The sequence below is a fragment of the Pieris rapae genome, chromosome 6 (genome assembly GCF_905147795.1).
Source record: "Pieris rapae chromosome 6, ilPieRapa1.1, whole genome shotgun sequence".
Taxonomy (NCBI): Eukaryota; Metazoa; Arthropoda; class Insecta; order Lepidoptera; family Pieridae; genus Pieris; species Pieris rapae.
The window spans coordinates 4,257,466-4,282,351 of NC_059514.1; the positions used below are offsets into that span (position 1 = coordinate 4,257,466).

The following is a 24,886-nucleotide window of genomic DNA, read 5'->3' on the forward strand; positions in this document are numbered from 1 at the left end:
TGTCTCTTAAGCCTGTTTTCTCAAGATCTTTATATTTACCGTTCGAGGGAATTTTAAATGCGCACATTGATGCTCTGCCAGGGATCGAGGCTATGACCACAGGAATAAGAGTTGCAGGCTGAAACCACTGGGCCAACACTGTTTTAGTTTATTATGTGTACATGTGTAGCAAGTGGAGATTACAGTCGGTAACCACTCCTTATTAGAAAAGGTGTTAATGTATAAATCAATAAATATTGTCAATATCCATCAGGCGCCTCACTTCTTTTATTATAGAAAATTTGTTTGTTTGGTAAAATTAATCCAACAAATAAATTACATTATGCAAAACTATACGGGTATAAAACTAAAAGGAATTTAATTTTTATAAAACATACACAGTGTGGTTTTCACCCTGATTACCATAAACTCATTAACTTCAACGCGTCATATAAATTACTTTAATATTATCGTAATAAAATATTATCTGTGACACCCCTGTTTTGTAACGAGGTCAGGCTTTTGAATGTGCGTAAAATATTAAATTTTTCATTTTGTCAAGAGTTTTCTTATGTTTTTTTTTCAATCAAGTTCATTTGTTCATCCAAGTTCTACCAAGCTTTTTTTTTTCAAATTGTAACGTTAGCATATAAGGGTTCTCATGTAAGTGACTAATGTCTATTATGAGAATAAATGTCTTTAAAGCTAAACCTAAACCTAATCAAAGTAAACTTACTTTTTTATAGAACAGTGGGTAAACGGGCAGGAGGCTCACCTGATGTTTAGTGATACCGCCGCCCATGGACACTCTCAATGCTAGAAGGCTCGCGAGTGCGTTGCCGGCCTTTTAAGAATTGTTACGCTCTTTTCTTGAAGGTTCGGAAATACTTCAGTGTTATAAATTTACTGTTATAAATTGAATATTATAAGCAATAATTTAATGATATATGCGTCAATAATATCAAAATCTTTTAGTATAAGATTGACGGTTCGTATGAATGACGACGAACTTTGATTCCGTAGTATTTCGTTTCTTAAAACTAAAATGCTTCTGCCATTGTTATTCAGTCAGTTTCTTTTGTTAATTCTTTGTCTGTCAGCGAAACAAAACACAAACAAGTTCTACCAAAATATTTACGAAAATATTGCTCACAATTTGGTTATAATAAAATTTTCCAAGTAAACTTGAGCAGCGACTATCTATATAGAGCTGTTGCTTCAAATTGAAATAAAACATTGCATATGAGTATAATAAATAAGTAACATAGTGCTCTCTTATATACTTTTGAATTAATAAAAAATCAGTAGACAATAGACATGTAGATACTGATATGATTAAAATGCGTCTGAAATTGAAAAACCTCTAGAGACATTTAATTTAATAGTTTGTAGTTAGAGGCTAATAAAGCGACATTGTGGACAGTTAAATAATAAAATTATTCTTTATGTGTTTTTAATTTTCTTAACCTATTACTATAATAATAAATATATATTTAGAAATAATTCAAAAAGTTTGATACCAGTTGCAGTGTACCTTTAACGCTGGCAGCAATTCCTCGCTGTATTACGATACTGATTCGTTGCGCGAGGAAAGCACCAGGGTCACCGGTACTATCTAGGCGCCAACTTAAATCATTAGTTAGCGCCTGTCCACCTGAATCCCACGTCCCAAGAGTCTAATCTACTCCAAAGGAAGAATCGAAGTTGGAGGAAAATCTCTTATATTTGTGCTGTTTCTTATTTTCTGCCTGCTCTGTGGCCGCACCAGCCTTTTTGCTTATCCGAGAGAGATGAGACGAGACTAACGTGTACACACAAATAGCATCCCATACGAAAGCCCGTTCCATCCTCCAACGGTTCAATTGGAGGGTGATAATAATATTAAATTAGTTATACAGGTACAGATATAACGGTGTCAGTGTAGCCGCTCTCCTTAACTGTCACTTATAAGTCACCATTATATACTAAATTTCAATCTGGTCATAGTAATAGATGACTAAAACTTCTGTTAATATTTTAACTGCATTAATATCAGCTCTATAAAAATATTTTCACTTTCACCGAGCTACTTGGGTCACTGCCGAAATTCTGTCACGCAATTCCACCATTACGGGTTGTTTCAACCCCCACCCCCAAACCCGCGTTCTCCCGTCAAGGAGTCGGCGAATTTTACAAACCCCCAGTAATTTAGGGGATATATCAGGGGTAGCTTTTTTATGCCATTGGCTGAGTCTTTCAAAGAAATTTACGATATGCAGTTTATTGGGCCCATTTCTCATAATAGACTATGCATAAGTCTCGTATAATCAATCAAGTTTTGATCGTGTTTTCATGTCTTTTTTATAGGTTTATCGTTATATGGTAAATGCCATTAGCTTTGAGGCACTTGTCAACGCACGCACGGCTTACATAGATTTAAGTTCTAAGAAAAATTTGTCTATTTTCGTTGTTTGTGTTATGTAGCAGCTTGTAATGCAGCTTACAGTAAACTTATTATTTTAAATTACTAAACATTTTTGAAAGAGACTACAAAAACGTTTATAACTAAACGTTCCTAGAGCTTTCATTATATTGTCTGCTTCGCAAAGCTGTAATTGCATTTCTTAGAGTTTTTGAGAATAGAACAGTAGCTTTTAATACAAGCTATTATAAATACGTAAAAGTATTTAAGGCGAAGGACAAGTATTAAAAACTCTTTCAAAGGCACATTATTTACTTCAACAAAAGCCGGCTATATTTTATAAGTGCAAAGTTGGGCGGGCGGGCGCCAGCCGCCTTAGTGTTTATACAGAGTGTTTCCAGTCTGTGTTTGAGTAAAATATGAACCTATGAACGGGTATGTAATTTTAGTCAGAAACTCTGGCTATCCCGAGCTTCTGTTAATAATGATAACTGGTTAATGTACAAAATATTTTTAATTTTAAAACTAAACAAAAAATAACTAATGTAGGTTTCTAAGTGTTTTAAATAACACCTATGTGTTTTTTTAAATGATTATGATTAAATAAATAATATTGCGGTATTTTGTAAGAAAAAATAAAAAAGATTGAAAAAAAGGAAATTTTGCTTTTATAAAAAATTCTGAATAATCTTATCACCCTGTAACAAAAGTCAATAGGTACTATACTAGTATGCGGTAAGTTTACGAGCTGTTTTACTCGTTAAGTATTCAAGCTATTAAGCTTTAAGCGATTATAACCTTTAATCACTTAAGCCTCGGTCGCGTTAGTTCTAAGCCGTCTTGAATTATTCTTAGCTTACGTCATTGTATTAGAGATTTGGTTTAATTTTTCACTGTTCTAACAAAACTTCTAATTAATTATTGGTAGGCAAATTAAAATAAGTTATATGTAACTAAATAGCATAGTTTATGTTGTAATAATTCAATATTATCATATAATTATTTTAAATATATTTTCTTGTCTATGACTGAAACTTGTTAAAAAGAAACTTTCTTCGTCATATAGCATTGTTTTTTATTTTATTGGTTTTTGCTGGACCACATTTTAAACGTTTGAATCAACCGTTTAATGAAATACAGTTTGGCCGTTAAATGTGCTATAAATTTCAACGAAGCGAAAGTTAAATGCTTATAACCCTTTTCAAGCGATAACTTCTCAAAAAACAATATTTGCTTGTCATTCAGCGCTAAATTAAAGTAATGCCCTCTTTAAATTTAATAAAGGGTGTAACCTTAATTTGATGTCAAGTAAAATTCGCCGTAAGGTCAAAAGAATTAGGGTTATATTCGCTTGTCAGAGTCATAATTCAAAAGCAAAATTGATCTGATAAGTATAAAACACTTTTATAGCTTATTTTAATATTGTTAATGAATTAAATGTTTATTTTATTATTGGTTTGGTTGTCATGGTAACGGCTAAGGTTATCGAATGTACCAACTTAAATAACCACTACCAACGTTTTATACAACATATATTTACTTAATGGTGATGTTTCAAGGCCTGTTCTACTTCAACAGCTAATTTCTATCCATAGAACCTTCATATAAGAAACGTAAAAAAGTAATGAAACATTTTTTTCTCTTATATAAAGGAAAAGGTAAAATACCAGTTTATTGATATTATAAACACGCTAGTTAGATAATAGAAAAATATGGTAGGCCTTACTTGTGTCGCTTACCTTATGTTATATGTTTTAAGGAACGGATGTCCGAAAGATCTACAATCATATGTGCTCCTTCAACAAGTTGAAACAGCACCAAGTAGTATATAATGTATATCTTATATAATGTTTTTGTTGAATATGCAAAGTACAAATTAGGTTCAAAATCAATGACGCGACAAAATGTACCGAAAAAAAAATTCTATTTCCCAAGCTTTATGGAAAACAATAATCTTAGATAAGCCTGGTAATCCATCATGGCGTTGGCAATTGTTTTTAGTTGAGTGAACTCGATTAAATATTCTGATACGAAAAATATAATAGACGTGGCTCTAATGTGCTTTGGGAAATTGTTTTATGGCTTAGGAAAATGAGGAGAGCATGTGATTAATTTTCCTTGAAGACTGTCTGTATTAGCGTGTTGTACTGTTAATATTGTTGACTTTTTTGAGTTAAATGTCATATATATCTAGCTAATAGAACTTTTAATAACCGAAATGAACTTTTCATTACTTAAGATAAGTGAATTATTATATATATTAATTATAATACTCACTTATTTCCTATATAACTTATCCACTTATTCTCTGGCTGTGGGATCCAAAAAAGTGTTTTGGCCTACAAAGTGAGAGAGCCAACTTACTAAACTGTATATTCAACTTATTATATTTATATATATATTCTTATTACTTTATGTTGTAACTAATTCAGTACCATTGATCGGAACCTCTTCTCTGGTAACCTTCACCAGCGTTTTTCCAAACCTTTCTATGTATTTTTACTTTCATTTTCATTTTCATCATTAATTCATTTTCCCTAGAAGTTTCTCTCTTCATCAACTTCTCCCCCATATTTTCAAAGTAAGTAGCACTTCTACTTCTGTATATAATTCTAAAGTTCACAATTGTATTACTTATTCCTATCTAATTTTTTCGCTTTAAAGTTTTGTATTCTTCTTTCTTTAGTACGCTCCTTTCCATTACCTACTGACATGCTACTAGTTTAGTTTAATTTTTTTCATGGCATTGGCATCCGTACGTGAAAGTGGGTAAGATAATAGCATCTAGCTACATTAAATTGATCCTTCTATAAAATGTATCATAGCAACGATCCCGTACAGGGTCCATATTATCTTAGCTATACAACGCTATATTAGAGTTTTGGTAACGTACCCGTTCTGTATTTATAAACATTTTATAAGCTATATCAGTTTATACATAACATTATACAAAGTATTCAAGCTTTGCCATCAATAAATCGCTGTAAGGCATCGAATTAGCATCAAATCGATAGAGTTCCTTCCGGCCGTGCCTCGTAGAGCCAGGCACTGTTTGATCAAACAAATACACCGATTACGACGATTTCCATATAAGAAATAATTCTTAAGGGTTGCGGAAGTAAATATATGACCATTTGTTCGTAAACCAACCTACATTGTGATGTTCTATTGAGTGAGAGCAAATATCGACCGACTATACAAATATATTTTGTTTCTACTAAAAATCAAGTAGGTTTTGTAATTATTAATTTTATTTTTGGCTTAACGGATTTCGATTCTATTGTTCACTTGTTAAGGAGTTATGTAAATTAAATTGCTATATAACATATGTACTACCCACATAGTCTTATATAAGTGATGAAGATGTGTGATGAGTGGTGACCTATGTAAAAAAATTATTTCTATTTTGAAATACAAAGTAGCTTTGTTGCATGTGTTGTAGGTTTAATAAGCTTCTTCTAAAGTCAATTTGATAATGACAATATGTATTTAATTATATTAAAGCTAAAAACAAATAATATGTTAGTAGTATAGTAAAATTGTATTTCTTACAAAAGATATCAATTAAATGTTTTCCAAATAATAAGTTGACCCTTGAAATATTTATTATTTTGATACAATTGTTACAAATCTCAACATTTGAACAGTCTCACACGGAGTTCCTTTAAACTATCTTTATGTTTTTTCCTTATTTTCTCTTTGTACGAACACAAAATCTGACTTAATAGACTACTATATCACCAAACGTTTATAACGATCGTTATCCTATCAATAACTTATCATTGATTAGACATTTAATTTTAAGAACAAGCGATTCATTCGATTTGTAATTGGTCGCGTAAATCTTCCCTACTTTGCATACGTCCGCTACCACAGCGTATATCACAATGTGAGTTATGAACACTCTTTATAATTTTATATCGAACAAAATTCGAATATAAAAAGCAGTAGGGGGCGATTGGTTAACGAAAAGCAGTGTTACTTAATGTACAGATGAGCACAAAAGGGATTTTAATAGTAGTTATTTTAAGCGTACTCCCGAATGCCCGCGACTACTATTAAAGGAACAACGTTGTTATTAAAACTTCTACGCTTTTTATACATCTTAATTAGACTTCATTAAGAAGTGGAATACTATAAAGTACTAATAATAATAATATAATATTTGTAAGGTTGAATAAAACCTGTACCGGTGTATTATCAGCCCCGCCTGAAATGCTCACGAAAAAGTCTCTCATGTAGGTATAATATAATGTATATTAATCTTAGTACTTTTTTTTAATTGGATTAATAGAGTTCAATTAATAGAGTCAAATTCCTCACTCCTCACAAAACCATAACTGTCAGATTTTTTAAATATACTTCTGTAATTGGCTCAGAATATAAACGTCAGACAATGTCAAAAGGTTAATCACACCGCAACCTTATGCACGATTTTGTACACGACTGTACTATAAAAATATCGATAATTCTAATTAAACCGATTGTTGAAGCATCGATTACACGTTCGACTTGTGCCGTAAAGATTTCGCCGCGACGCCACAGGACTCTGATAGTTGAGATTTTAAAATATTTAAATTCGATACCCGTGCGGTAGCACCGTAAATAACTTGATTCTGAGAAGGTACAGTTTGTTCCAATAATCAATGTTTACGATTCTGTAAGTGCACGGTAATTAGGTTATGAATTTTGTATTAAATGATCGAAGTATTCATACTGTTGGTTCATGTTATTTGTTTATTCATTTATAATACCTAGAACAAGAGACCATAGAATAGGCTGCAACGGGTTGGAGAGTCACCTGAATTTACTCGATACCATGGACACTCTTAAAGTCAGAGGGCTCGCTTTTAAAAGTTGATATGCTTTTTACTTTAAGTAAACCTTTAAGTTCGGAAGCTCGTAGGCCCGAAAATACTTCAGTGGGCTGGTTCCATACAGTGTTGATGAAAATACTCATGTTGTGCTAAAGTTGTGCTTAAAGTCACGAGTTAAAACAATATTAAACTGATAGCTGATTAAGATGATAGCTTTCGTTTGACATTTGTATGAAGCCTTTACATTTTGCATGTAACTACCTGAGCTATAAGATTTTTTAAGTAAACATGAATGCAATCAATAACTTGTCTTATGTTTCTCAAAGCGATATTATCTCAAGTACTGCCTAATGCGGATGCAATCCATAAGGCTTACTACTGATTAGCGCTGTACAAACCGAAGTTAGTTAAAAAACAGTGTGGCACATCCTCCCAGATGTTGTAAATATCTTTAGGAGTTGCATTAACCGCGTCATCATTTGAAATGTAGCCGAAGATCGCATGTAGTACAATTTATTATTATTTAAGTAACGTAACGTAACGTAACGTGAAAGTAAGATTTTTAGTTTATTCATAAAGCTTTAATACCCATGTGAATTGTAATCACTGCATCTAAGCGAAACTAGCAACATTGTCTAATACAACTAAGCTATAGGCTTCAAACTTAAACCACCATTAAGTATTTAATTGGATAAATTAGAGTCGTGACTCGTGTTTAAAACACGCAGATGAAATGATAAGAAATCTAATCATTCGCTAACTCCCGTATCGATTTCGTTACGAGAATCAGGATCGAAATATTATTAATACATACAGCCTATAATAAAATTGCCTGACGGGTTTACGTGCTGTGCCTCACATTTATAAGTAATCGAATACATTGGTATGCGATCGGTTTTACAATCGATTATTATGCTTAGAGTAAATGAGAGGGCTTATTAGCAATTATGTTATTTCATTCGTTTTGGCTTTTATTAATTAAATATTATTGTCAAAATAAAAAGAAATATAGCATAAATTGTAAGGGATATAACGGCCTTATCGTTAACAAACGATCTCTTCTAGGCTAACCTAGTAAGAAAAACAAAATAAATTAAATTATTATTAAAATTATTTTTTTATAAATACTGTATATTTCATCGTAATTATTACTCAAACACTTAAAGTAAGTTTATTTTTATTAAGGTTAAAAAAAGGATTTCGAGAGTCGATACTGAGTGACGCAGAGTGGAGAATGAATTGTTATGGTATTTAAATTTGTATAATGTATAACTATATAATATTCTAACTAGTATATAACAATAATATATGGACACAAGGAGATGTGTAAAGATCCTATAAGACCTATTTCTGGAAATCCATGAATAATTTGAATCATGAATCATTATGTTTTCAGTCACTTTCAACTTTCAATGTGTTAAAAGGTTGATTTTTGTAATCGTTTTACAAATTGATTCGTATCAACTTGATTTTATTTATATCCATTAAGATTAGAAAGGTTTATTGCTAACAAGCGAACTCTTCCGGGCAACCATTGTACAATAAAGCACAGTGCGTAACTACCCACCGCAAATAAAATTATCAGTAACAACACACTTATACAATTACTTAACTAAAATCTAAAGCTTAAGGCATTGTTTCTATTTGGGCAAAGGACAAAGGTTTTCAGAAAGTCTAACTGACCTTGAAAGTAACTTTTGGTGCGCAAATAGCTGACAGACAGTCGGAGGATGGAGAGGCGGTCCAGCTTGCTGAGGATGTTCTGTTCGAAGGGCAAGAGGGAGGCCAGGGTGTCCAGTTCTGCGTTGAGACGTTCACGGTGTCGTTTGCTAGGGTTACTCTTCGTGACACCGTCTTTCGATGGAGGTTTGATACTGAAACAAAAAGGTTTTATATTATTATTTTGTTTTTATTTATATTACATATTAAATGCAAGTCTATTTGTCATTATCATGTGTTATCCTAATTGTGTAGTCAATGGAGCCAATGAAGATTAACTTCAGTCGTGTGGTCATAAGCAGACTCGTTTTTTTTATTAGTAAAATAAAAAAAAGTATCTGCTGTTAGGGAATGAAATGTTTGAATATTGTGTTTTCGATCCAGTAGCTAACAAGGATCGAGTCACGCGAGTCTAGCACTAACTTATGCCAGATTATTGCGTATATTTTTTATTTAATGAATATAATTTTAATGTCAAAATCTGGTATTCCCTGTATCTAAAAATCGACGATTTGACACACCTTTAACATCTTGCCTATTAAGAAAATTAAATCGCGAAATAGACAGAGTCAGAGACTCAGTGGATGTAACGACTTTATATTTTCTAATAATGTTTTTATTAGTGATAATAAAAACATATTTAATTAGCGCCTGTGCACTTATAAGATAGTTAGAGAGAACAAAATTGATTTTATAATCTGGAAAATTATGTGAAAGAAAAAGCAAGCCTCCCTTCAAACAAACATTTAAATAACATCTATATTACGACACGGCACCGGTGATCTATTAATTAACATTCGTTAGCGTTAAATTACAGTTTAAATATACAAAAGGTATTTGTTTTTGTTAATTTGTGTTCACATCTCGCTCGGATAGGAGAGCGTTAGCTATAGGCATGAATAGAGTCGCAATTCGTATTTTTGTTAGATAAATTTTATTCTTTCTCTATTTTGTGTTTTATGTTAATAAACAGTTTAGTCTAGTATTTTATCTTAGTTTAATTGTGTATTGTTTATATGTCAATCATACAGAAAAATTGGTTTAACATTTCTTTAAACTAGTTTTAAGTTTGATTGATTTCAAATAGTTATTTGCATTTGATGCACCAAATTTTCACTATTCGCTGTCATAATTGGTTTGATTCTCTTATGTTTCGCAGTTTTCTGAAGATTAATACCCAATCTCAATATGAGTTTATAAGTGTATAACCGAAATACAAGTTTTATGTTAAAAATGTATATTTATCTATTGCTGCAATTATGTTTTTGTAACTTTGTAAATGGATATATTGAATTGCTGATTATGTAACATTTCATATTAACATAAGTTATTCATAAATGATTACTTGTTTGTAAGTTTGACTTAAAATTCTAGTTAATTTAGTACCGGCCCCATATCTTCCCCTATTCGAAATTACTGCATACATTTGGACATTACTCATTGCCGCCCGTCGTTTTTGTTGATTTATTCAAAGTATCAACGCGCTTCGGCTCTTTGATACTTTTCCGATACAAATTACGTACGTACTTAATAATTTCCTTCTAAAAATAATTCATATTTTGTTGACATAAGGTCTGAAATAGCTTGCTCGGATCATGGGTTGTAATCAATAAATCAACACCGATTATTTCTATAAATTGTAACTCGATTAAGTTATAATCGATGTGCTGTGTAATGTATATTATACGTAATCTGTCAACGGCGAAGTAATATTTCACTTCTGGATATTTCTAAGTCACGAGAACCTAGCTCGCAGAACATGCACTGAAGTTTCCGACACACCTACTATATATAGAATATATATAGAAATATATATAGAAAATCATTGTCAATATTATAATCAATAGGAATTTTAAAATAACCAAATACTTAGTCTGGCCATAAATACTGATACAACTAAAAATAAACAAAATATTACATTTGAATTTGGAATGTGTCATTTTTATATGATTGTCCATTAAGTTTTCTCATTCTGGCGCCAATACTTTATATAATATTTTGCGATATTAAAATGCAGTGGGGTGATGAAGAGAACCAAATCTCTGTGATTGGATTACACAAAGTAGGTATGGAGCCAAATGCAATTTTTAAAACTCTCCCTACGCTTGGTATTAGAAAAATATTTGTGTACCGGGCTATTAATAGGTACAATGAGACCTCCTCTGTTTGTGACTGAAAAATATCTGGCCGTCCACGTAGTATTCGTACGAAAAAGATGGTCAAAGCAGTAAGGGAAAGAATTCGAAGAATCCTGTCCGAAAGCAAAATATTTTATATCGGGAGATGAATATAGCACCTAAAACCATGTGGCGTATTTTAAAAGATGACTTAGACTTGTAGCCTATAATTTAAAAAAGATAAGGGTGATGATATCTAAAAAAATTCTGAAGCGGTACGCATAGGTAGGTCACAAAAAAGCTTTGTTTACGGATGAGATTTTTTTTACAATCAAGCAACATTTTAACAAACAAAATCACCGTATTTATTCTCAAAGCTCTAAGGAAGCTTTCCAATTAGTAGACAGAGTCCAACGTGGGCACTATCCGACTTCAGTGATGGTTTGGAAGGGGTGGAGCTATGAAGGAGAGACTGAGCCATACTTTTGTGAAAAAGGTAGCAAAACTTCGGCACAAGTGAATCAAGATACCATCCTTGAGAAGGTAGTGAAGCCCCTTAATAACACCATTTTCAATAACAAAGAATGGTCCTTCCAGAAAGACTCGGCACCGGGTCATAAAGCTCGGTCTACGCAGTCTTGGTTGGAAATGAACGTTTCGGACTTCATCAGCGCTGAAGACTTGCCGTCGTCTAGTCCCGATCTTAATCCGCTAGATTATGATTTATGGTCAGTTTTAGAGAGTATGGTTTGCTCTAAACGGCATAATAATTTGGAGGCCCTAAGACAATCCGTACGATTGGCAGTGAAGATTTTTCCCATGGAAAGAGTGCGTGCTTCTATCGATAACTGGCCTCAACGTTTTAAGGACTGTATCGCACCCAATGGAGACCACTTCGAATAAGCTTTTTATATTATAAATTGTTTTTTATTTATGTATTAAACTAACACACTGTAAAAGTAATAAATGTTATTTGCAACAGAAAAAAAATATTTTTCTTTGTTTCAGTATTTATGGCAAGACTAGGTATATGGTTAGAGCGCAGTTGAGCAGTTGCTTAAATGTGCAACTTCATAAGCACCGGCATGCCTCTTCCAAAAATTCAAACTTCATCTTTGATAGCTAGAAATCTTCCATAGTTCGTTTTACAAGGCATTTTCTTTCGCGAACAAGCGAATTGTGGAATCGACTCCCGACGCCGTCGAGTTCCCTGAGAGATATGATTTTCAAATATTCAAAGTTAGAGTGAACTCCCAACGAACGCACCCAATAAAAATTGATGTCCTTGGGCTTCGATGACGCTCCTTTTAGGGCGACATGTAGGCTCGTTTGTCCCCATATTATATTTTTAAAAATTACAAAAAGGGGACTTTGTCTATAAAATAAAAATGATCGAAGAAACGGTTGCAATCCAACACACATATAGCATTTTATAATAATTCAATTGTAACATTTTATATTAAAAATATTGCTCAAACTATTACAGAATTTCATTTGTAATTATAGTTTAATTAGGAATTGAAAAATATTGTACCTTGTACAACAAATTAGCCGAATACTTATACGTCATAAGTCAATCCTACGATTGTTCTTTGTGCGTAAATGAACATTTAACTAAAATATTACCTGTGAATACTTTCAAAATAAATTCCTTTAAATGCCAAACAAATTTAAACGTTTAAGGTACCGTTAAGACCACGATAAGACTAGGGCTATTAAATGTTCATCAGACGTAAAAATTACACTAAATTAGGTTTAAACATGAGAAATCGGTTTTGTTTAAACTTCTTGTGGGGTGCTGTCTCACTTTGATTTTAATAGATTGTAGATAACTGTTGCTAATAAGTTCTATGTGTATATATAAACTTTTATTTACGGCTAAATAAGTCATATTACCTTAATGAAAAAAATAGTGGCACTACAAGCCAAGTACTCTAGCTAAGCACAAGTTCTTGTCCTCTGATTTTTGTATTTGTTTCTTTTTTTAATAGATGTGGCCTTCTGTGCCTGATTCACACTTGCCGGATATAATTTTTGCATAAAACATGCCGGTTTTATGTTTTTCCAGTGTTAAACGCATATGTGCAACCGGCGGTCGAACCTACGATTTCAGTGATGGGAGTCGCACGCTCAAGCCACCAGGCCAACTCTGCTTTTATGCTATGTTGATCTTGCTCTCTCTCTGCTATCATACCTTAGCCCTTATACTTACATTTAGATCAACTTCCAACTCTCTACGAGCTACTATTAACCCGAAGTAGTATAGCCAGAAGATTTCAGATTTTTTGATTTGGATTCTTTGTGGAACAATATCAACTGGTACGCTAAACAAGTGGAATCTGAAAACCTATTTGCCTTAAAAACGATAACGTTATTAAAAGTGACATATCTAAGGTTACTATGGAATTTTTAGAATGCAGATTATACCAAATTTCTAAAACTCGGAGCTTATTCAATAAAAAACATAATTGTTATCCAGCTATCAAAATTCTGTCATCAGGCATCTGTCATGTGCTTTGTAATAATGGCATTCGTTAGGTTATCATGACACTAGTATGAACTACTTAAAACTTACGTGACGTATCAGCTAGACAATGTATCGTGTAAGATAAAGGTACTCATGACGTGACTGGCAAGATTCGTTTTCGTCGGGTCGCATGTCGACACGACACCCATTGAATGTCTCTGCCCTTGGTCAATGACTTGTTTGCAACTGTAATTATTATGACGGCTCTGACTGCAAGAAACAATTTCATGGGGATAAGTCATGCATTCGACTTAACTGTATCTGTATCGACCGTAGTCTGGACTTAGGAAACTGGCCACAGATAAAGTTATAAACTGTGTCCTTTTAGCTGTGAGCACTGTGATCATTCCGGCCTAACAAGTGACGTTGAATTTTGTATGGCTAAGGCATGGCGATTTCCTTTCGATGTTTTCCTTCACCTTACGAGTATGTGTTAAATCATCATCATTAAACCACTATGCCAACAATGCTCTAGCCTTTATGGTAGAGTAGTATTTTATTATTTTATACTGTAGGACTTAGTTTGTCTTTTGGTCAACTTTGTTCGATATTGTGCGATCACATACAAATAGAAAATTGTTCTTGGAACGAGGCAGTTTTCCTCTCACATGTTTTTAAGAATAATAAGTGTTTTAGTGCGTCAGATTTTTTAAAGATAGAGAATATAGAATTTAGATTTACTAAAACTCTTGATGGTTATCGCAAATCTTGAGTTTTTAGGTTTGATTATGTGCGAGCCAGTCAGCGATTTCCATATTGCATTAAAAATTATTCCGTGATAAATATGTATCTAACAAGAACGCAGCTAATAATACCTACAATGAAGTCTAGACTTGTTTAAAATACTGTTTCGTGGATAAAGAAAAATCGAACTTTTCCAAGGAAAACTTTGATATTTTGAAAATGGAACCCAAGTGTAAATGAACCATAACACGCACACATACAGTCAACCGACAATGCATTTAAGATACATAGCATATAAAATTGTTACAATTTCTTTCTTTACATCGTAATTTGACCACCCATCATTCAGATGCTGTTATAAGAAAAAATTAACAAGTTACGACATAGAGCCTGTGTTTACAAATGCGTCCGCCCTCAAAGCTATAATTATAAATATATTAGTGGGTTCAACGAACGGAAGGGTGAAGGCCAATTTAGCCTTTGTTTAAGGCCATATATTTTGGCTGTTAGTCGCTATACTATAACCACGTATAAGAATTAAATAGGCTGCGGAGGAAGGTAGGTTCTTAACGGAAAATTTTAATTTTACATATATGTGTTTCTACTTCAAATAAACTCTGAAGTTATGTATATTAACCTAGTCCAAAGATTTTATTGATGATTATTATTTTACGCTTATTAACATTTCCCTCAATATAATTTTAAAAAATAAATAATTCAGTGGCGCTACAGCCTTTTTAGGTCCTGGCCTCAGATTTCTGATTCTATTTCATGATCATTTTTTTAAATCTAATAGGCAAGTAGGTGATCTGTCTGCCTGACACACGTCGCCGACTTTTTTTTGGGTCTAAGACATGTCGGTTTCCTCACGATGTTTTCCTTCACCGTTCGAGCAAATGTTAAATGCGCACATTGAAAGTCCATTGATGCATAGCCCGGAATCGAACCTACGACCTCAGGTATGAGAGTCGCACGCTGAAGCCACTAGGCCAATACTGCTCAATATAATTTACTTACTTTAAAATTAGCGAATGGTAGCGCCATGTATAGCGTCATACTGAAGTCCCGGAGATAGCGCTAGAAAAAAGTACCTACGCGATTACAATTTCCCGATTGGCAAGCGGTAGCGAGAGATCGTGGTAAGCTTCTCTAGGCTAGGTCAGGCTCTAGTGTGGAAAGCCAAGACTCACTCAGTAGTAAGTATAATGTAGAAAATAATATAGATTTATTATAAGTCTAATATTCCGAGTATACAAAAAAACACACTTCTAACCATCTGATTATAACATTCAAATATAAATAAAATTCTTAAAATTATTTAAGAATGTAAATTAATCCTAAATAAGCATCAATTTTTAATTACAGATAATCTATTGTACTGTCAGAATGTTGGAATATTGATAGCCTATTAATTGTATTTTGCTGATTATATGAATAAGAACAATGAAAATTTATTTATGTAGTATTATAGACAAAAAACAAAATTTATCTTTTACGTTTTTAAATTTTTTATACAGGCTAATTTGTAAATTTAAATTTATCGATATTTCGCGTATGATAAAATGTCTTGTAAAGCTTTGCAGATAGCTGCGGAAGGCGAAAAGCAAACTTATTATAAGATATGAAATGTGACTAAAATATATTTGATGGGGATGAAGTATAATGTTAATTCCAAATTGATAAAATCAAATCAATAGTTTCATTTTGGTCTAAATATTATTGTCTATTAAATGGGCAAAACTTATTCTTACCCACTTAATGACATTTGTTTACGTATATGATTTGTCCCATGTATGGGTAAGTGTTAGGTAAATATGCGTAAAAATAATATTTAATAAATTATTTGAAGTACCTACCTTTTGCAACATGCTTGACAATTTATTAGTTTTCTTTACATTTATGAGATATTGTTACTTGCCATACAATAGCCGTAATTGTGAGAAAATAACAAAACCTCTAAGGTTAATTAAAAAAAATTGTCGAAAAATAAATGCATTCACAAGGTTTGAACCAAAAATGAGTCTTACCTAAAAGTATGAAGACATACAATCGTTTGAAAATTTGCAGCAAGGTTCTGAAAATTTGAAACTTCCAATGTCATAAGTGCAAGTAATGTTTATACCAAATTGATTCTTATTTCAAAGGCAATAGAAGGAAGATCCCATGTACGTATTAAGTTGTACATGAATGAACATGTATGCCAACAAAATTAAGTATGCCAATATCATCCTCCGCGCTTGATCGCATCCAACCTTCGTCAAAATAACTGTTTTCCGTTGATTTTTCTCGTTTTTACGCATTTCTAATTCAGTCAAGGGCTTTTGTATGGGAAAATATATGAAGTGTTGTCTAAGAATTAAGAAAAAAAAATTTTATTACTAAAGAACTTAATATGATAATATGTTTATTTATCTACACCTATTTCATAAAAAGAAATTAAGTTCCTCTGTTAAATATGTTTCTCATTGCTTGGGACTGATATAATTTAAATAAAAAATAAACAACTCTTTAGCACAGATAAGTGACTTCAATTCAATAACTGAATACTGAGCTCTTTTGTACCATAGATAAAATATCTATACCATCAAAAACAAATATAGAAAAAATAACTCCAACCTCTTTAGCATCCGTGACCCTTGGACATAATGAATAAGCGATTATAGCAAATCATTGCAATTGACAACAAATTGCATTCTCTAACTAGCGGAATTCTATTACATTTGATGAGTCTCTTTATGCTAATACGATAGCGGAATTGCTGTTAAAATGCTAAAAATATGTATTCAACGGGTCAATTTACTGCGCACTCAGAGTCATCCATTAAATAATTATAACAAATAAATGCCTAAATGTACAACTTATCGACAACATCAATTTACCAAAGGCTATAAAACAGTGTTTTTGTGAATTAAGTTATTTCAAACCCCCACCCCCCACAACCCCTAACGAGACATGGAGAGTTCTGAAAGAATCATATACTATGATTAGCAATCTACCATCCGACACAATAATATTTTGGATGGCAATTGTAACTAGCATCTTCTGGCGGATTATACGAAGGTGGACAAGGGGCGAGGACACTTAAAAACAACGTTTTTGAAAGATTTAATTTCACTATCGGCTTTGCCTTAAAATCTATAATTACTTGTACTTAATAGATTTTTAATTGCAAAGCTACAATTGCAATATCCAACCACTAATCCGATTTCATGCTCAACCCTAAAACGCCGGGAACTCCCCTATCGCTATCGGGCACAAAAGACCGCTTTGTGTTTTGACAGGAGTTAATATGAGGGTACATCTTACCTGTATGGGGTGTATTGGACCCCTACGAGCGCGGCGTGTGTTCCTTTATATTCACTTGTTAACCCTAATGTGCTACATTTATTTCGGGGTATATTTGACCAATAATTGAATTAGCATGGTTTATTTGAGACAGGGCAACAATAAAAGATTAAATGGGCCGCAATATGCTTGACTTGTGTATAGTTTGTTTGTTTGTGAAACGGTAGAAATCAGTTTAGTAACAACGAAGTTTAAAGTTTAACCATTCCTGATGGGGGGCTCAAAGATTTCGGTTGCCTATCAAATCATCGTGTCTTAACCGTACAATAATTTTCCTCAAAATATATCTGCTCTATGCCTCATACAGAGATATATAGAGCATAATTAGACAATTTTATTGTAATTGATGTGTTTTATTTATATTGATTATTGATACTAGCGACCCGCCCCGGCTTCGCACGGGTGCAATGCTGATACTAAATACACTACAGAAAATCTGTGAACGAATACTTACTACAATACTTAGTACATTATTTTGATAAAACTCGTAGGCTTCAGCCTGCGGTTGCAATGTAAGCGAAAAAAATGTATTTATTTACGACATCACATTAGAAACCTCAAAAATGGATGTTATTATAAATATAAACCTTCTTCTTCAAGGTTTCTCCTTCCCTCCTCCTCTCCACTCTATCTATTAAAAAAAACCGCATCAAAATCCGTTGCGTAGTTTCAAAGATTTAAGCATACAAAGGGACATAGGGACAGAGAAAGCGACTTTGTTTTATACTATGTAGTGATAATAAATTGAACGTAATTTTGTTCCCCAAGTAATTCTGAAATTGAAAAAGCTTAGCTCTAAATGTAACGCTTAATAATCCTTTCGATCCATTACACAGAATTGGACACGATTTAATACGCATTAGCCCGCGCGTGTGACCACATTGTGGTCGGTTCTTCTTAGCTATTGTATTACAAGATTAAGAAGAGTAGTGTTAAGTGTATGACAATCGACACAAAATACCTGGTGCAATAGCGACCATTGATTTCATCTATGTGCGTATGAGTAATACGGTGAAGGAAACATCATATGAAACTAATTCGTCTGATATCTAAAAATCGCTGTATGACGGAAGATTGAACTACATCTTGAAAACATGTCTGAAGTATTGTAGCGCAAGTTTTCTATGACCAATAGGGTGTCAATTCAACCACGGTATGATGTATGATATGAATGAAAGTCACTAGGTAATTTACATTTTTGTTCGCGTCCTTGTACTTGATGAATCTGTTCATAGGTTGTCAAAAACCTACTTTAAGATGGGCCTTTTATATTTTTAAGCTTCTTTTTATTATTGTATTTTGAGATATTATTCGTGACGTAAGTGTTTTAAATTAATAATTAACTGAAAAAAAGCTTTTGACAAATAAATATAGGTACAAACTTTAGTTTGAAATTGGAATGAACTGAATATTGAATTTGTTACCCCTGAAAATTACACCCTAAATATATATTTTGTTTGTCAAATGTTTGTTCGCATATGTTTCGGTTGTTACCTAATAATGCGTAACACTAATAAAAGTGGACGTAAAATTTAATTATTATGCCATTTCCATGATTTGGTTACAACGAGAAGTTAATTTAATAGATAACTTTATAAGCATTGTTTACATTGGCATGACATTTATTTTAAGTCGGACCTCAGGTTATTGTTTTTCATAAACAGTTCACCGTTCTAACAATTGTTAAACGCACAGAAAGACAGAAAGTCCATTTGTGTTTGCGCACAGCGGGGGGTCGAACTTACGACCTCAGGGATTGGCACGCTGAAGCGACTTGTCTAACACTGATCTTATGTCATGAATCTTAGGAATTTTAGTTAAACGTCTTGGAAGCTGCTGTCTCGAATGAAAATGATCATGTTGTTTTAAAGTCAACATTTCTCATAAACGCGGGCATATGCATTACAGCAAGTATTTAACACATCTTGATACAAACCTTAAGATGTGGGCTTTAAAATTTAAACATTGTTTAATTACCTACATAAAACATTGTTTTTATTGGGGCTAATTAAAACCAAGTTATTGTTCGTAGGATTCAACAAAAAATTGTTGATTTTAATTGTATTTGAAATCGCCTTGCCCCATAATTTGTGGGAATTTCATAGGTATAATGCAATTTGCAATTAATACTGATTAGTTGTCATAGATGCGCAGAAGCATACTCTGTGACCATTCTCAAGGTTGAATAGAAAATATTATTAAATAAAATATTGTTTTAGATTGAATTTATAAGTAGCTTTGTGGTAGATATAAAATTTCACTTATTTAGACGGCGATACCCGTGTTCTTCACCGCTCTATGGTTTTTCGGGTTTAATATTTTTTAATTTATGTTTTTTATATGTAACTATCACCTGCATCATTGAATTACATATACTATAATATGATCTATTCATTCCGGTCATGATGATATTTCAGCATCATTCGTCAGAAGCAAATGATGAAGTTGCACATGGCAAATCTATCGGTGAAGTTGAGGATCAAATACGCGACCTCACTTCATCAACTTTATAACATCCTAGACGACGCCAACATCGTCCAATTTATAAAGTGCAACAGGCTCAAGAGGCTGGGTCATGTGCACCAAATGGAGAACGACAGAACCCCAAGGTCCTTACTAAACTCACAACCCAGTGGGCAAAAGAAAACCCGGTAGACCGAGGCTGCGTTGGTTGGGGACGGAGTTGTCAAGGACCTCGAAACAATAGGTATTCGCAATTGGACGCGGGAAGCACCAGATATATTGCGATGGTGAAGTGTAATTGAGGAGGCTAAGGCCCACAAGGGGCTGTATAACCATTGATTATGAACCGCTAAACAAACAGTCTTTTTTCCTTGCAAAATAGCGTAATATTCTTTTGTGATTCATGATTATTACGTATCATAAACAATTCTACCTTTAATGTATGACATGCACCAATACGTATTACATATTAAATCAGTCTTATTACCTATTTATTAGCCGTTACTGCAGTAAAATTGTATAATGAAGTTATTATACACAATGGATTAAGCCTAAACACGTTGCAAATGCTAAAACTTATTTACTCAAAATAACAAATTTTACAGAAAATTTACCTCACTTCTAACTCATATTTATCACTTTTTATATCTAAAATAATTCGATTGAACTTTCTAAGCTTCAAGTAAAGTATTATAATCCAATTCGACTTAGGGTCCTTCAAGAAAAGAGCGTACCAATTCTTAAAAGGCCGGTAACGCACTCATGAGCCCTCTGGTATTGAGAGTGTCTATGGGCGGTGGTATCACTTAACATCAGGTGTGCCTCCTGCCCGTTTGCCCCCTGTTCTATAAATAAAAAAAATATCTTTGTCACTCTTCTGTGATTCTCCGTTAATACTACTTTAAACACCAATCATTTAAAATTCGAATTTGAAACTTGCCAATTTACCACACAAACATCTCAGCCAGTCAATTAGAACAAATGTATCTTATAATTTAAAAATAGAATAAGGAGAACACTTGCGTGTTTAAAAAAGGCGTAAAATTTGGCGTATCAACAATCTGTTAAACTAAAAATAAATCAGTCTGAGGGCTTAATTAATTCCTCTAGATTTCGTGTTAAATAGAGAAATAAGAAGTATTGTCCCGATCGATTTAAAGATAAGCTCGGAGGGCCAAACAGTAGTTAGGAAACTTGATATGTTTATTAAGGTGGTTTTACAATGTCGCTTTTTTAAAATTCGAATACATCAGGTGACGAGTGTCTAATATTATTGGTGTTTACAATGTATGTGTGTATGTAGTATCTATGGTAGATTATGGAAATAATTAATCCTAACAAATGAGCGAAGCGATGACATCTGGGGTCGGTGAAAGATTGTTTATGGAACACATTTTAGTTGCAGAGCCAAATAAGAGAATATGATTTTGAGTTTGGAGCTGTTTTAAAAAAATATATAAACTCTAACAATAACATTATTTTTATAAGTACTTTTAGTTAATATAAGAGTGATATTTACTTTCGATTTACGAAAGTAAATATCACTCTTATTTTAAATTTTTTTTTTATTTTTATAAATTTTAATTGTATCACAAAAACTTTTTCAATTATTTCTAGTTTAATTATATGAAGTATGATCTTATTCGTGACAATTTAAATTGCTTAGGTTTAATGTGTATGGTTCCTTAGAGGAGTATACCCCGGATTCCGCGAAAGCAGCACAGTTGAGCGAATCCATCCTGTTTCATCTCAGTCGACGTAACATTTGATCGACATTAAGCGATGCACTTTTGTTAATTTTATAAAATAACTAGTGTGAATAAATTTTGTGTGTGTGTGTGTGTGAAAAATTGGTTATATAGTCTATAACAGTAGAACAGATATCACTAATATATATATTTATTAGTGCTTTTATCTCTTTTTTAACACAGTGTAATAGAAAAAGACAATTTTTTAGCTCTCAACGATCAATAAGGGTAATGTTCGGAGTCAATACTTACCGCTAAGTATGATTTCCGTATATCAAAAGTTCTTTAAATTCTTAGAAGTCTATCTCTTAGATATTATTTATCACATCTAATTTAAGGTTAAAGTCTGGACTTCGAATCTTTCCCTTTATATTAATTCTATCATGCATTATAAGAATATACCAATATATTCTTAAGACAATTTACAATTACAAAAAAAAACCTAATCTTAAGAGTCATTAACCACAATGATACCTAGGTTGTTAAGTACCTACATAAAAATAAAATACAATTAAAATATATACAATAACTTATATATTACTATTTAAAGTTTAGGGTATGTTTCACAATGTCCGGATAAGTTCCAAATAAGCTATTTATTACTTATTGGTAGAATAAACAGTGCTTTTGCGTTTCACGACTGTCAGATAGCGCTATTTGTCATGAAATGCAAAGTATCTTATTCCGAACTTTTATCTTTCGAATAATATATATGTTGCATAGCTATTTGGTACTTTATTCATACATTGTGAAACAGACCCTTAATATATTAATTGCTAAACAGACCATATTCATATGTACCGTGCAAAAACAATCCTCTATCAGATAAAAACTTTGTGATAGGTTCACGCTCTATCAAACGATCGCAGCGATCATAAATTATTGTGATGCATGGAAATGAAGAGAAACGTTATGCTTTTTGTTGTACTGAAATCGTTTGAAGAATTTCAGCCTATTTATTAAAAAAGTTTTCCATGAAGTTGTTTATCGGATATTTAGACATCAAAGTACACTGTTTCTGTACAGTGTGGAACATATAAAATATATACGAACATGCGATTAGTCTAGATTGATGACAATGATTTCTAAATTCTTGAGATAATTGCGGCCTTTATAAAACAATATGTTGACTACAGCCTATGTAGAAATACATTTACATTGTTGAAAGTTTTGGATCGTTTTCTAGCTGGAACTTTAGGGTTTTCTCTCTTGATAAGCTCTTGGTCTATACGTTTTTAAACATCTTTAATTTGTTAAATTATGTAAATATTTATTGCAGTATTTTTTTTTATTCGTTGGAATTTAAACCGAATAAGTTCTATAGTAACAATACCAGATGTAAACCCACGAATTTGTGAATCACCCCTCAAATGGTGTTAGTTTCACACTTTAATTTAAGGGTAGTAGTATCAGTAGTTATGAGCTCGCTCATTTTTGCCTCCGTTCGCTGCGGTTTATTACCACACATCCTCCGCTCACACTGGGGCCATACGTCATTTTTTTACGAATTTTGATTGGTTGAAGCCCTGTCATTGTCATAATGGCGACAGGCGACAAACACCGCGATTTAATCTAATCCATTTATTATTTTTTCTACTATAGGTGGACCGTTGGGTACCAGTAATGCAACTAATTTTATTATCTCTTGTAACCACGCCTTTCAACCAATAGCGATCGCTCCCGTAGGTGTTATTGGATTAAATAGGAAATTAAAGTATATTTACTATACACTATACTGTACCTCATTAGGTACAATGTGTAAACAGTTTTAAATCAATGCACTACGGTTTCAAATCAGAAAAAGCTAGAATAACAGCGCAAATCCTGCTTATTCCATAAAAATGGTATTGCACAAAACTCTTGCACCGTCAATCATAGATTAAAAAAACGACGCAGATATAGAATAATTTAAAGTTCAATTAAATTTATGCCTTCTTTATTCATTGTTTATATTTAGAATGTAGCAACTGAGTGGTCATGCAGATTATGTTTAATTAGATTTATTACAAGCTTTGCAGTTTGTTATATGTATGTATTGTATGGTAACGTATAAAGAGCTTAGCTGACGACGTATAAAGCTAGCTAAATCCCAGTTAAACCAATAAAAGGGTTTTATTAAATGAAAACCTATTGGATTCACCGGCGGCGGCGCTGTGGCACTGTATTTTGTTCTTATAAAGATTAACGTACACTGAGGTCATTCATACGCCAGTATCAGTTACTAAACAGGAAGAAAAACGCATATTTATCCTTTTGCACATCTATTACAAGTGATTTCAAACAGGTGATATGAGCTAAAATACGAAAAACAGACTTGTCATTTGCTCAATGATGAAATGTCAAAATGTGTAAATAACTTAAATAACGCATTTATTCCAAAATAACGGTAAAAACACGAAAAAGATATTTCGTGATTTCTCATATTTTAAGCAAAAACAATATCATTAATTTACCAGTAGTGTCGAAGGAAAACGATATGCTAATAAAAAGATTGATTTAATAAAAAAACGCGCGTTTTTATTCTAGCGTTTGTTGGTTTCAGTGTACGCAGCGAACCCTTTCTCGAAGTTAAACACGGCTTATTCGATTAGTAAGGCCACTGATTGAATTAAGGTTAACGTACTCGCGGGCGGATTAAGTTTATAGGGTTTGAATATCGCTTTAATAAGATATAATTTATTTAAAACCAACTTAGTGATAGTAAAATGGACTATAACTGATATAAAATCCAATTAAATGTAAACTTTGTTGTTTTTATTGGAGATATGTTTCTTTTTTCATGTACAATTTACATTCAATACTTATTACAGTTTAAATCTACTAAGTAAAATTACAGATTGCTATGATTAACACTGTAGCGATTTTAAAACACTTATTTATCTCCGTACGCCAATAAATACTAACACAAGAACTTATTATCTTAATAAGCGGTAGACGAAGCATGGAAGGTATTTTTTTCCGTAAGAACACTACAATCGCCTCTAAGACGGCTCAGCATTTATAATTTACATAATTCATAATCGTTTTCGCCGAGAATGGCCGTTGTATGAGCGAGTTTATCTGCTAAGCGTTGGCATTATAGCGAT

At 32.7% G+C, this 24,886-nt stretch overlaps 1 protein-coding gene across 1 annotated transcript in view; it reads right to left on the bottom strand.

Moving 5' to 3' along the window:
- Positions 1-24,886, bottom strand: part of LOC110994704 (aryl hydrocarbon receptor) — an 84,179-nt gene that overhangs the window by 36,230 nt on the left and 23,063 nt on the right. Inside the window, exon 2 of the mRNA XM_022261510.2 lies at positions 8,881-9,071. The gene's annotated coding sequence lies outside the window, so the exon portion shown is untranslated. The remainder of the gene's footprint in view (positions 1-8,880; positions 9,072-24,886) is intronic.